Consider the following 14,771-nt stretch of genomic DNA (forward strand, 5'->3'; position numbering starts at 1 on the left):
AGGAATCCCCGTAAGGTTAACAGCTGATCTTTCAGCAGAAACTCTGCAAGCCAGAAGGGAGTGGCAGGACATATTGAAAGTGTTGAAGGAGAAAAACCTGCAACCAAGATTACGCTACCCAGCAAGGATCTCATTCAGATTTGATGGAGAAATTAAAACCTTTACAGACAAGCAAAAGCTGAGAGAGTTCAGCACCACCAAACCAGCTCTACAACAACTGCTAAAGGAACTTCTCTAGGCAAGAAACACAAAAGAAGGAAAAGACCTACAATAACGAACCCAAAACAATTAAGAAAATGGGAATGGGAACATACATATCGATAATTACCTTAAATGTGAATGGATTAAATGCTCCCACCAAAAGACACAGATTGGCTGAATGGATACAAAAACAAGACGCATATATTTGCTGTCTACAAGAGACCCACTTCAGACCTAGGGAAACATACAGACTGAAAGTAAGGGGATGGAAAAAGGTATTTCATGCAAATGGAAACCAAAAGAAAGCTGGAGTAGCAATTCTCATATCAGACAAAATAGACTTTAAAATAAAGACTATTAGAAGAGACAAAGAAGGTCACTACATAATGATCAAGGGATCGATCCAAGAAAAAGATATAACAATTGTAAATATTTATGCACCCAACATAGGAGCACCTCAATACATAAGGCAAATACTAACAGCCATAAAAGGGGAAATCGACAGTAACACATTCATAGTAGGGGACTTTAACACCCCACTTTCACCAATGGACAGATCATCCAAAATGAAAATAAATAAGGAAACACAAGCTTTAAATGATACATTAAACAAGATGGACTTAATTGATATTTATAGGACATTCCATCCAAAAACAACAGAATACACATTTTTCTCAAGTGCTCATGGAACATTCTCCAGGAGAGATCATATCTTGGGTCACAAATCAAGCCTTGGTAAATTTAAGAAAATTGAAATTGTATCAAGTATCTTTTCTGACCACAAGGCTATGAGACTAGATATCAATTACAGAAAAAGATCTGTAAAAAATACAAACACATGGAGGCTAAACAATACACTACTTAATACCCAAGAGATCACTGAAGAAATCAAAGAGGAAATCAAAAAATACCTAGAAACAAATGACAATGGAGAGACGACGACTCAAAATCTATGGGATGCAGCAAAAGCAGTTCTAACAGGGAAGTTTAGAGGTATACAGGCCTTCCTCAAGAAACAAGAAAAAGCTCAAATAAACAATCTAACCTTACACCTAAAGGAACTAAAAAAAGAAGAACAAACAAACCCAAAGTTAGCAGAAGGAAAGAAATCATAAAGATCAGAGCAGAAATAAATGAAATAGAAACAAAGAAAACAATAGCAAAAATCAATAGAACTAAAAGCTGGTTCTTTGAGAAGATAAACAAAATTGAAAAACCATTAACCAGACTCATCAAGAAAAAGAGGGAGAGGACTCAAATCAATAAAATTAGAAATGAAAGAGGAGAAGTTACAACAGACACCACAGAAATACAAAGCGTCCTAAGAGACTACTACATACAACACTATACCAATAAAATGGACAACCTGGAAGAAATGGACAAATTCTTAGAAAGGTATAAACTTACAAGACTGAACCAGGAAGAAATAGAAAATATGAACAGACCAATCACAAGTCATGAAATTGAAACTGTGATTAAAAGTCTTCCAACAAACAAAAGTCCAGGACCAGATGGCTTCAAGGTGAATTCTATCAAACATTTAGAGAAGAGCTAACACCTATCCTTCTCAAACTCTTCCAAAATATAGCAGAGGGAGCAACACTCCCCAACTCATTCTACGAGGCCACCATCACCCTGATACCAAAACCAGACAAAGATGTCACAAAGAAAGAAAACTACAGGCCAATATCATTGATGAACATAGATGCAAAAATCCTCAACAAAATACTAGCAAACAGAATCCAACAGCACATTAAACGGATAATACACCATGATCAAGTGGGGTTTATTCCAGGAATGCAAGGATTCTTCAATATACGCAAATCAATCAACGTGATACACCCTATTAACAAACTGAAGGAAAAAAACCATATGATCATCTCAATAGATGCAGAGAAAGCTTTTGACAAAATTCAACACCCATTTATGATAAAAACCCTGCAGAAAGTAGGCATAGAGGGAACTTTCCTCAACATAATAAAGGCCATATATGACAAACCCACAGCCAACATCGTCCTCAATGGTGAAAAACTGAAACCATTTCCACTAAGATCAGGAATAAGACAAGGTTGCCCACTCTCACCACTCTTACTCAACATAGTTTTGGAAGTTTTAGCCACAGCAATCAGAGAAGAAAAGGAAATAAAAGGAATCCAAATCGGAAAAGAAGAAATAAAGCTGTCACTGTTTGCAGATGACATGATACTATACATAGAGAATCCTAAAGATGCTACCAGAAAACTACTAGAGCTAATCAATGAATTTGGTAAAGTAGCAGGATACAAAATTAATGCACAGAAATCTCTGGCATTCCTATACACTAAGGATGAAAAATCTGAAAGTGAAATCAAGAAAACACTCCCATTTACCACTGCAACAAAAAGAATAAAATATCTAGGAATAAACCTACCTAAGGAGACAAAAGACCTGTATGCAGAAAATTATAAGACACTGATGAAAGAAATTAAAGATGATACAAATAGATGGAGAGATATACCATGTTCTTGGATTGGAAGAATCAACATTGTGAAAATGACTCTACTACCCAAAGCAATCTACAGATTCAATGCAATCTCTATCAAACTACCACTGGCATTTTTCACAGAACTAGAACAAAAAATTTCACAATTTGTATGGAAACAAAAAAGACCCCGAATAGCCAAAGCAATCTTGAGAACGAAAAACGGAGCTGGAGGAATCAGGCTTCCTGACTTCGGACTATACTACAAAGCTACAGTAATCAAGACAGTATGGTACTGACACAAAAACAGAAATATAGATCAATGGAACAGGATAGAAAGCCCAGAGATAAACCCATGCATATACGGTCACCTTATCTTTGATAAAGGAGGCAGGAATGTACAGTGGAGAAAGGACAGCATCTTCAATAAGTGGTGCTGGGAAAACTGGACAGGTACATGTAAAAGTATGAGATTAGATCACTCCCTAACACCATACACAAAAATAAGCTCAAAATGGATTAAAGACCTAAATGTAAGGCCAGAAACTATCAAACTCTTAGAGGAAAACATAGGCAGGACAGTCTATGACATAAATCACAGCAAGATCCTTTTTGACCCACCTCCTAGAGAAATGGAAATAAAAACAAAAATAAACAAATGGGACCTAATGAAACTTCAAAGCTTTTGCACAGCAAAGGAAACCATAAACAAGATGAAAAGACAACCCTCAGAATGGGAGAAAATATTTGCAAATGAAGCAACTGACAAAGGATTAATCTCCAAAATTTATAAGCAGCTCATGCAGCTTAATAACAAAAAAACAAACAACCCAATCCAAAAATGGGCAGAAGACCTACACAGACATTTCTCCAAAGAAGATATACAGACTGCCAACAAACACACGAAAGAATGCTCAATGTCATCAATGATTAGAGAAATGCAAATCAAAACTTGAATGAGACACCATCTCACACCAGTCAGAATGGCCATCATCAAAAAATCTAGAAACAATAAATGCTGGAGAGGATGTGGAGAGAAGGGAACACTCTTGCACTGCTGGTGGGATGGGAATTGGTACAGCCACTATGGAGAACAGTATGGAGGTTCCTTAAAAAACTACAAATAGAACTACCATATGACCCAGCAATCCCACTACTGGGCATATATCCTGAGAAAACCATAATTCAAAAAGAGTCATGTACCAAAATGTTTATTGCAGCTCTACTTACAATAGCCAGGAGATGGAAACAACCTAAGTGTCCATTATCGGATGTATGCATAAAGATGACGTGGCACATGTATACAATGGAATATTACTCAGCCATAAAAAGAAATGGAATTGAGGGATTGGTAATGAGGTGGATGGACCTAGAGTCTGTCATACAGAGTGAAGTAAGTCAGAAGGAGAAAGACAGATACCGTATGTTGACATATATATATGGAACTTAAGAAAAAGAAAATGTCATGAAGAACCTAGGGGTAAGAGAGGAATACAGACACAGACCTACTAGAGAATGGACTTGAGGATATGGGGAGGGGGAAGGGTAAGCTGTGACAAAGTGAGAGAGTGGCATGGACATATATACAGTACCAAACGTAAGGTAGATAGCTAGTGGGAAGCAGCCGCATAGCACAGGGAGATCAGCTCGATGCTTTGTGACCGTCTGGAGGGGTGGGATAGGGAGGGTGGGAGGGAGGAAGACGCAAGCGGGAAGAGATATTGGAACATATGTATATATATAACTGATTCATTTTGTTGTGAAGCTGAAACTAACATACCATTGTAAAGCAATTATACTCCAATAAAGATGTTAAAATGAAAAAAAAAAATGTCTTGGGGGCTTCCGTGGTGGCGCAGTGGTTGAGAGTCTGCCTGCTAATGCAGGGGACATGGGTTCGAGCCCTGGTCCGGGAAGATCCCATATGTCGCGGAGCAACTGGGCCCGTGAGCCACAGCTACTGAGCCTGCACGTCTGGAGCCTGTGCTCCGCAACAAGAGAGGCCGCGATAGTGAGAGGCCCGCGCACCGCGATGAAGAGTGGACCCCGCTTGCCACAACTAGAGAAAGCCCTCGCACAGAAACGAAGGCCCAACACAGCAAAAATAAATAAATTAATTAATAAACTCCTACCCCCAACATCTTAAAAAATAAAATGTCTTGGTACACAAGGTGTTCATATGAACAGAGATATTATAGAAGAGAGAGAAAATGTAAAGGTAATCTAAAAAAGTAATTGGAAAAGGCTATTTTTAAAATATTTTTTCTGAACTCAAGAAATACGTATGGATAAACAGGATGATCCTTTTAGCGCAAGGTTCTCAGTACAGCACTATTGACATTTTGGGCCAGTTAATTCTTTGTTGTGGGGTACTGTCCCATGTATTGTAAAATGTTTAGCAGCATCCCTAGTCTCTACCCATCAAATGCTAGTAGCATCCCCAGCCCTCAAGTTGTGATGACCAAATGTTTCCAGACATTGCCACGTGTCCCCGTGGATGGGGTTAGGGGGAGGTAAAATTGCTCATGGTTGAGAACTATTGCTTTAATGCAATAGTCACATAAAAAAAATCAAAACAAACCAGCTTCCTTAGTCACAGTATGGATTTTACGTAAAACAAACAAACAAAAACCAGATACTGTCTATAGTTTTAAAGCCTATTGGGGAGACATTAACCTTTACCTGTGGCACATGTATTGCATGCTAGAGTTAAAGTACTACACATTCAATGCATATTTTACAAATGAAAGAGTTTGTAGTTGTGCCAGCAAATCCTATGCTGTTTGCCTTTAGCAGCTGTAGCAAAGATAAATGTCTCAGCAGTCCAGTTTTAAGGAAATCTCTCTACTTAGAATCATTCCTATTATACTGTTTTAAAAACCCCTATTGAAAACAACAGCCCAAAACATAAAAATAAAAAGTAAAACAGAAACAAAGAAGTGTATTGTTAAAGGCTCCTGGAACTTCTCAGCACTAATGGCTACAGATTTTGTTGTTCTGATCTTGGCTGCCTACCTCTTACATCAGCTCCTTGCATTTCAGTGAGGTGGAATCTTCCAAATATTCTGGCTTCAATCTTTGTCCTAAAACCGGCTGGGCCACAGACCTGTTAAGAATCAATTCAGATGTTTCAATAAAACAGTTTTTGTCCTGTTCTGTCAGGCCATTCTTCTAAGTGGCCTGAACTGAATGTGCAGGGCAGCTATTTCTCTAGACTTTTCTAATCAATCATAAAATTGAAATAAAAACTATAAAGTTTTAAGATTTTTAAAATTTACCACAGTATATAGTTACTTATAAATTATACACCAATACAGTTTTACTAATATAATATGTATGTCATTACACACACAGAGATAGATATTAAAAAGGGATAGAATGAATATAGTATAAGATAGATTTTATATTTTAATGATACAAATTTTTTTGATCTCACTAAAAATGTTATTCATCCTAATTTTTAGTGAAAGCAATGTGATTCAATATTTACCTTTGGAAAACCTTGTTTAAAAACATTGAGATACAGCAACTCAAAAATCTAGCTTCAAGTTCAGTATTTTTTGATATATGACTCATAATGACCATCACCGAAAAAGCTATGTTACAGTAACACAATTTATAAAGAAGAAAATATATACTTGGGACAAGTTTGCAATTATCAACAGTAAATATAAATCTACACTGGGGGCACTTCCCTGGTGGTCCAGTGGTTAAGCTCCATGCTCCCAATGCAGGGGCCCCGGGTTTGAACCCTGGTCCGGGAACTAGATCCCACATGCATATTACAATTAAGAAGCCTGCATGCCACAACTAAAAGATCCCACATGCCGCAACTAAGACCTGGTGCAGCCTAAATAAATAAATATTTAAAAAATAAATCTATACTGGAAATAACATTTACAATATTTTGAATTTTTGGTTAGCTTTGTCACATCTGACTAGTTTTCCATTATCCTTACCGAGTAACCTGGCTTAGGAAGAGCTTATACGAGAAGTAATAATGGCACCTCTGAGGAATCAAATTATCAGTATTATTTAAAATTTTTCTTTTCAAGAATTTATTTAAGCCACTTCTTCATTTTCTGAGATCAGTTTTAATTAAAACTAGAAAATATCATCCATAAATCCACTTAACTGGCAACCAATACATTTTAATGCTTTGCAAAATATGGAAAACAGATGAGGGCATTGTTGATTGTATCTCTGAATTGTGGAACTTGTAATTTTCCTTGAAGATACCATTCTTACTCCAGTTGATGTTGGAGGGCACGAAAATCAATCTGTATATTAAATATTAGTAAAACCTAATTGCCATATGTTAGACTAAAATGAATGGAAATGGAAATGAACCATATTCTTCCTGCATACCTTTGAGCAGTCTTGCCCTTTCATTAGGGTTGTGCATCTTCCTTAAGCCTACTGATTTGTGGGTTTTTCCTCTTCCTAAACCTTCCAGTTTTAACTTAACCCCTTTAATGAAATACAACTATTTTCTAGATTCTGTAATTAGTGCAATTATTATTTTTTGTTACTCAACAAGTTTTTTGTGTCTCACATTCCAAACAGAAAATATACAAAGGTAAAACAAGACCCCATAATGACATAACATTTTGGCTGTTAACTGGACACTAGAAAGTCAAGATTGGAAAATGTTCTCTTTTTTTTTTGTGGTACGCGGGCCTCTCACTGTTGTGGCCTCTCCTGTTGCGGAGCACAGGCTCCGGACGTGCAGGCTCAGCGGCCATGGCTCACGGGCCCAGCCGCTCCGCGGCATGTGGGATCTTCCCGGACCGGGGCACGAACCCCTATCCCCTGCATCGGCAGGCGGACTCCCAGCCACTGTGCCACCAGGGAAGCCCTGGAAAATGTTCTCTTGCTGTGGATGAATTCAGCAGTTTGTTTATCAAGATTCTTAGGGCCTAAAATTATAAAATTATTGTACTGATAAACAATATAAGTATTTTAAAAGCTCAATTAACAGTAATTACATACCAGACTAGTTCAGAAAGAATGTACTATAAATTACACTATGTCCTCAAGAAAATAGCAAAATCTATACGGTCTGCTAAATCTTTCATTCCTTTTTTCCAACATCACAGTCAATGGCTATCAGGTCACATCAGTCTGAAGACAATTAATTGATTCTACACGTACAAGTCTAAAAATTGCCTAGGTATTTAACCATAGACCCAGCTAAACTCAATCCATATGTTTGTACACTAGCAGAGATACAGAAATCAAAAGTTCGGGGTATGTTGAGCAAAGAGGTTATAAGTGGAAGAAAACACAATTATCCAAGTTAAAAATGGACAGACGTATATGGAAACAAGTCAAACAGGAAATAAGATTCATGACTTTGTCACAGACCTATGTTGCTAAGGCCATCTGGTTATTCCATTGTAGAGAAGTAGCACTGTATACGATTTTTATTCTTATAATTAATGTGAGCTTGAACTGGAAAGCTAGAAATTCTCGATGACAATTCGTAAGTGCTCTTTTGAATTAATATTTTATATTTTTGCATAGGCATCTTTGCTCAGAAATCTTGGTATGTTATAGAAATTGCCTTTTTTTCTATTTAAAGAATTTATTTATGGAGAAACCATATTAAAAACAAAAATCATTGTGTTTTTATGGACATCTATATTGAATGCTTCTCTAGTTTATAATGCCTGCCCACTTCCCATCTTTATCAAGCTAATTTAGACTTATCATTAAGATGGCTCTTATATTTCTCTAGGAACAATTTCATGGATCACATCTTGCTCTCACTATTAACAGTTTTAGGTGTTCCTTCTTTAGAACCCCTTCAGCCCTGTGCCTATCCCAGCACTGTACTACTGACCAGTGCCATGCAGAGCTATATTGGAGCTTGAAGCAAAAGGAAAAATCAGTAACAGTGATCTTGCTTTATTTAAAATGTTGGTATTTTCTTCATGATGAAATTTTTGCATCAGTTTTGATGCTTAAAAATACTGCATCGAAGTACGATTTATTTTGGTTACTGATTTTTTCTTGGCACTCCCTTCAATTTTACGCCTGAGGTGAGTGCTTCACTGGCCTCTCCGGTCCCTGCCCTGCTCTTATCTCCCTATATTCCTGTTCCCTTGTATAGACTGTGGACTTTCTGAAAACAATGGTGAAGCCTTTCCATCTTTGAAGCACCTGGCACAGCCCTAGCATTTTGTAAGTGTGCAATAAACACTTACTGAAAACAGATTACATACATATGCATGTTTTTAAACCCTATGTGCTCTTTAAAATATTATTGTTCATGAGTCTACTTGGTTCCAAATCTAATTTTTAAAACCAGGAAAGACAGTCACCCTGTATTTTTGACGTTCAGCGACAGCACTAATTCCAACATTTCTTTTGAAAATTCCGTTTGTTATGGCACCACACTCAACCCTCATCGATTTCTCTTGTTAGAGAAAATTGTGAACTTTTCACTAATCGCTCTCCCATTTTTTTTTCAGTATTTTGCTAGCTTTTTGTCTGATTTAATTGAGTTTTAAATGAACTCCTGCCGAATGTTATTAGAGCCTGATGTATATCTCAAGAAAGTGTGCACTCTCAAATTTGTTCGTACCTCAGAGCTTCAAATATTATAAGTAAGCTATTATTAACTGTTCCTTTCCATCTTCCATTTTTAAACATTTCTAGATTCTTCATCCCTTCTTCAAATAACACACATTCCTTATCCATTGTTAGTTTTTTCTGGATATTATCTTATTTTTCAATATTCTTCATTTTTGCTCAAAGATGAACACTGTACTATATTTGTAATCTGACTGCAGGAAGCTGTACTGGTTGGTTGAATCTACAGATGCCGAACCTACAGATACGGAGCGCCAACAGGGCTATGCCATTTTACATGAGGGACTTGAGCACCCGCGGATGCTGGTATTCATCGCGGCTCCTGGAACCAATACCCCGCAGATGGTGAGGGACACAAAGTATTTGAGAGGGTGAAAGAATAAAAATGGAAAGTGAGCTGGTTGAGTACTTATTGAAGACAGCGCCTGGAGTACCAAAGGAGGGATATTCTGAGCAAATCAGGCCATTTTACTTAATTACCAATTCACTCATATATAATTTAACAACAGGCCAATTTCCCAAGTGAAAATCTTCTCAAATTTACTTGTTTCTTATAACTATTTAGTTTAACTTGACCAGTTTCCCCTTTTTTTATGGCTACATTTTTTGGAATATTTTCATCAACCTTAGTGCCAGCTCTCTCTTGTTGTGGCTGGAGATTTAGAAGCAGAGAGTGAATGAGACTGAATGCCTTAAAAATATATTCCTAGAACATATGATCTTGAATATTAATTGTCCTCGTTAATACAGTCCCTATTTATATTATCATAAAATATTATAATTTAAAAAATTAGTTATATTTATTTATATGTCATAACTATATATTATTTATACATATGATATTTATATATAGTTAATAAGGTGCTTCTATAGTTTTTGTGAATATATTTTTGAACTGTATTCTACTTGAATATATTTAGTAAATACATTTTTCATAGAAGTAAATCCTTCTTATAAACCTCCTCAAGGATAATATATTCATGAAAAATATATAAAGGCACTGCCCCTGAAAGTTAATTCTGGTGATGTTTGATGAGGGATCACCTTTAGTAATATTGAATGGTGACAATACTGGAATAGAATTCACAGTCATAATTTATAGTGATCACTGAGTCTCTGTGAGGCCAGATGGTGCTTTTTGACTGCCAGTATTAATATATTTTCAAAGAACTCTTGTTTTTGAGTTGGGAAGACACCTGATCCTGCCCACATTGGTAGAGAAGCTTTGAAGCACATGATTATGATCATCTCCCTATGGCTGTTATTCAACCAGAACCTTAGCTTAAGAGTCATAGGATAGAGATAGACAAGGTAATCACTGAGGGACATAGGCAGATATACTAGCAGAACACTTTATGACTAGATGAAGAATTATAGAACAGCTGTGATTCTGGCAGGGACTGACATTCAGCATCACTGAGTCATTCCTAGGGTAAAGGCAGTAGATCATGGTTGCTTCATCCCTGAAACTACAGAACTGTACTGCTCAGCAGGTGACAAACCCCAGCCAGGTTCAGAAGCTGCAATGATCCTGGCAATCATTCATTTAGAAAAGACAATAAAGTTTCAATATCATTGAGGGATTTTTCTAAGAGTTTCAGCCACAGCAGAGTTGGTGAAATAGATTTTTTTTTAAACATCTTTATTGGAGTATAATTGCTTTCCAATGGTGTGTTAGTTTCTGCTTTATAACAAAGTGAATCAGCTATACATATACATATATCCCCATATCTCTTCCCTCTTGTGTTTCCCTCCCACCCTCCCTATCACACCCCTCTAGGTGGTCACAAAGCACCGAGCTGATCTCCCTGTGATATGCGGCTGCTTCCCACTAGCTATTTTACAGCTGGTAGTGTATACATGTCCATGCCACTCTCTCACTTTGTCCCAGCTTACCCTTCCCCCTCCTCGTGCCCTAAAGTCCATTCTCTACGTCTGTGTCTTTATTCTTGTCCTGCGCCTAGGTTCTTCAGAACCATTTTTTTTTTAGATTCCATATATATGTGTTAGCATACAGTATTTGTTTTTCTCTTTCTGACTTACTTCAATCTCTATTACAGACTCTAGGTCCATCCACCTCACTACAAATAACTCAATTTCGATTTTTTTATGGCTGAGTAATATTCCACTGTATATATGTGCCACATCTTCTTTATCCATTCATCTGTCGATGGACACTTAGTTTGCTTCCATGTCCTGGCTATTGTAAACAGAGCTGCAATGAACATTGTCGTACATGACTCTTTTTGAATTATGGTTTCTCTCAGGCTATATGTGCAGTAGTGGGATTACTGGGTTGTATGGTAGTTCTATTTGTAGTTTTTTAAGGAACCTTCATACTGTTCTCCATAGTGGCTGTATCAATTTACATTCCCACCAACAGTGCAAGAGGGTTCCTTTTTCTCCACACCCTCTCCAGCATTTATTGTTTCTAGATTTTTTGATGATGGCCATTCTGACTGCTGTGAGGTAATATCTCATGGTAGTTTTGATTTGAATTTCTCTAGTGATTAATGATGTTGAGCATCCTTTCATGTGTTTGTTGGCAATCTGTATATCTTCTCTGGAGAAATGTCTATTTAGGTCTTCTGCCCATTTTTGGATTGGGTTGTTTCTTTTTTTGATATTAAGCTGCATGAGCTGCTTGTAAATTTTGGAGATTAATCCTTTGTCAGTTGCTTCATTTGCAAATATTTTCTCCCATTCTGAGGGTTGTCTATTTTTCTTGTTAATGGTCTCCCTTGCTGTGCAAAAGCTTTTAAGTTTCATTAGGTCCCATTTGTTTATGTTTTAAATTTCCATTTCTCTAGGAGGTGGGTCAAAAAGGATCTTGCTGTGATTTATGTCATAGAGTGTTCTGCCTATGTTTTCCTCTGAGAGTTTTACAGTGTCTGTCCTTACATTTAGGTCTTTAATCCATTTGGAGTTCATTTTTGTGTATGGTGTTAGGGAGTGTTCTAATTTCATTCTTTTACATGTAGCTGTCCAGTTTTCCCAGCACCACTTATTGAAGAGGCTGTCTTTTCTCCATTATATATTCTTGCCTCCTTCATCAAAAGTAAGGTGACCATATGTGCGTGGGTTTATCTCTGGGCTTTCTATCCTGTTCCATTGATCTACATTTCTGGTTTTGTGCCAGTACCATACTGTCTTGATTACTGTAGTATAGTCTGAAGTCCAGGAGCCTGATTGCTCCAGCTCCATTTTTCTTTCTCAAGATTGCTTTGGCTATTCGGGGTCTTTTGTGTTTCCACACAAATTGTGAAATTTTTTGTTCTAGTTCTGTGAAAAATGCCAGTGGTAGTCGGATAGGGATTGCACTGAATCTGTAGATTGCTTTGGGTAGTAGAGTCATTTTCCCAATGTTGATTCTTCCAATCCAAGAACATGGTATATTTCTCCATCTGTTTGTATCGTCTTTAATTTCTTTCACCAGTGTCTTATAGTTTTCTGCATACAGGTCTTTTGTCTCCTTAGGTAGATTTATTCCTAGGTATGTCATTCTTTTTGTTGCAATGGTAAATGGGAGTGTTTCCTTATTTTCTCTTTCAGAGTTTTCATCATTAGTGTATAGGAAGGCAAGAGATTTCTGTGCATTAATTTTGTATCCTGCTACTTTACCAAATTCATTGATTAGCTCTAGTAGTTTTCTGGTAGCATCTTTAGGATTCTCTATGTATAGTATCATGTCATCTGCAAACAGTGACAGCTTTACCTCTTCTTTTCTGATTTGGATTCTTATTTCTTTTTCTTCTCTGATTGCTGTGGCTAAAACTTCCAAAACTATGCTGAATAATAGTGGTGAGAGTGGGCAACCTTGTCTTGTTCCTGATCTTAGAGGAAATGGTTTCAGTTTTTTCATCGTTCCATTGAGAACGATGTTGGCTGTGGGTTTGTCATATATGGCCTTTATCATGTTGAAGTAAGTTCCCTGTATGCCTACTTTCTGGAGGTTTTTTTTTTTTTATCATAAATGGGTGTTGAATTTTGTCGAAAGCTTTTTCTGCATCTATTGAGATGATCATATGGTTGTTCTTCAATTTGTTAATATGGTTTATCACATTGATTGATTTGCACATATTGAAGAATCCTTGCATTCCTGGGATAAACCCCACTTGATCATGGTGTATGATCCTTTTAATGTGCTGTTGGATTCTGTTTGCTAGTATTTTGTTGAGGATTTTTGCATTGATGTTCATCAGTGATATTGGCCTGTAGTTTTCTTTCTTTGTGACATCTTTGTCTGGTTTTGGTATCAGGGTGATGGTGGCCTCGTAGAATGAGTTTGGGAGTGTTCCTCCCTCTGCTATATTTTGCAAGAATTTGAGAAGGATAGGTGATAGCTCTTCTCTAAATGTTTGATAGAATTCGCCTGTGAAGCCATCTGGTCCTGGGCTTTTGTTTGTTGGAAGATTTTTAATCACTGTTTCAATTTCAGTGCTTGTGACACGTCTGTTCATATTTTCTATTTCTTTTTTCTGATTCAGTCTTGGCAGGTTGTGTATTTCTAAGAATTTATCCATTTTTTCCTGGTTGTGCATTTTATTGGCATACAGTTGTGTGTAGTGATCTCTCATGATCCTTTGTATTTCTTCAGTGTCAGTTGTTACTTCTCCTTTTTCATTTCTAATTCTATTGATTTGAGTCTTCTCTCTTTTTTCTTAATGAGTCTGGCTAATTGTTTATCAATTTTGTTTATCTTCTCAAGGAACCAGCTTTTAGTTTTACTGATCTTTGCTACTGTCTCCTTCATTTCTTTTTCATTTATTTCTGATCTGATCTTTATGATTTCTTTCCTTCTGCTAACTTTGGAGGTTTTTTTGTTCTTCTTTCTCTAATTTCTTTAGGTTTGAGGTTAGATTGTTTATTTGAGATGTTTCTTGTTCCTTGTGGTAGGATTGTATTGCTATAAACTTTCCTCTTAGAAGTGCTTTTGCTGAATCCCATAGTTTTTGGGTCATCATTTTTTCATGGTCATTTGTTTCTAGGTATTTTTTGATTTCTTCTTTGATTTCTTCAGTGATCTCTTGGTTATTTGCTAGTGTATTGTTTAGCCTCCATGTGTTTGTATTTTTTACAGATTTTTTTTCCTGTAATTGATATCTAGTCTCAAAACATTGTGGTCAGAAAAGATACTTGATACAATTTAAATTTTCTTAAATTTACCAAGGCTTGATTTGTGACCCAAGATATGATCTCTCCTGGAGAATGTTCCATGAGCACTTGAGAAGAAAGTAGGGGAGGGAGGTGTGGATAGTGACCTGTGCTTGCTCACAGGCTTCTTGGTGGCGGCAGCAGCAGCCTTAGCATCCCATGCCCGTCTCTGGTGTCCGCGCTGATAGCCGCGGCTTGTGCCCAACTCTGGAGCTCGTTTAGGCGGTGCTCTGAATCCCTTCTCCTCACACACCCCAAAACAATGGTCTCTTGCCTCTTAGGCAGGTCCAGACTTTTTCCCAGACTCCCTCCCGGCTAGCTGTGGCACACTAGCCTCTTCAGGCTGTGTTCACGCAGC

At 37.1% G+C, this 14,771-nt stretch overlaps 1 long non-coding RNA gene across 1 annotated transcript in view; it reads right to left on the bottom strand.

Annotated features, from left to right (window-relative positions):
- The window catches only part of LOC109550294 (uncharacterized), a 432,204-nt gene that overhangs the window by 87,136 nt on the left and 330,297 nt on the right, over positions 1–14,771 (bottom strand). The window contains exon 5 of the long non-coding RNA XR_004521593.2: positions 5,678–5,768. This is a non-coding gene — a long non-coding RNA (uncharacterized lncRNA). The remainder of the gene's footprint in view (positions 1–5,677; positions 5,769–14,771) is intronic.

The sequence above is a fragment of the Tursiops truncatus genome, chromosome 13 (assembly GCF_011762595.2).
Source record: "Tursiops truncatus isolate mTurTru1 chromosome 13, mTurTru1.mat.Y, whole genome shotgun sequence".
Classification (NCBI taxonomy): Eukaryota; Metazoa; Chordata; class Mammalia; order Artiodactyla; family Delphinidae; genus Tursiops; species Tursiops truncatus.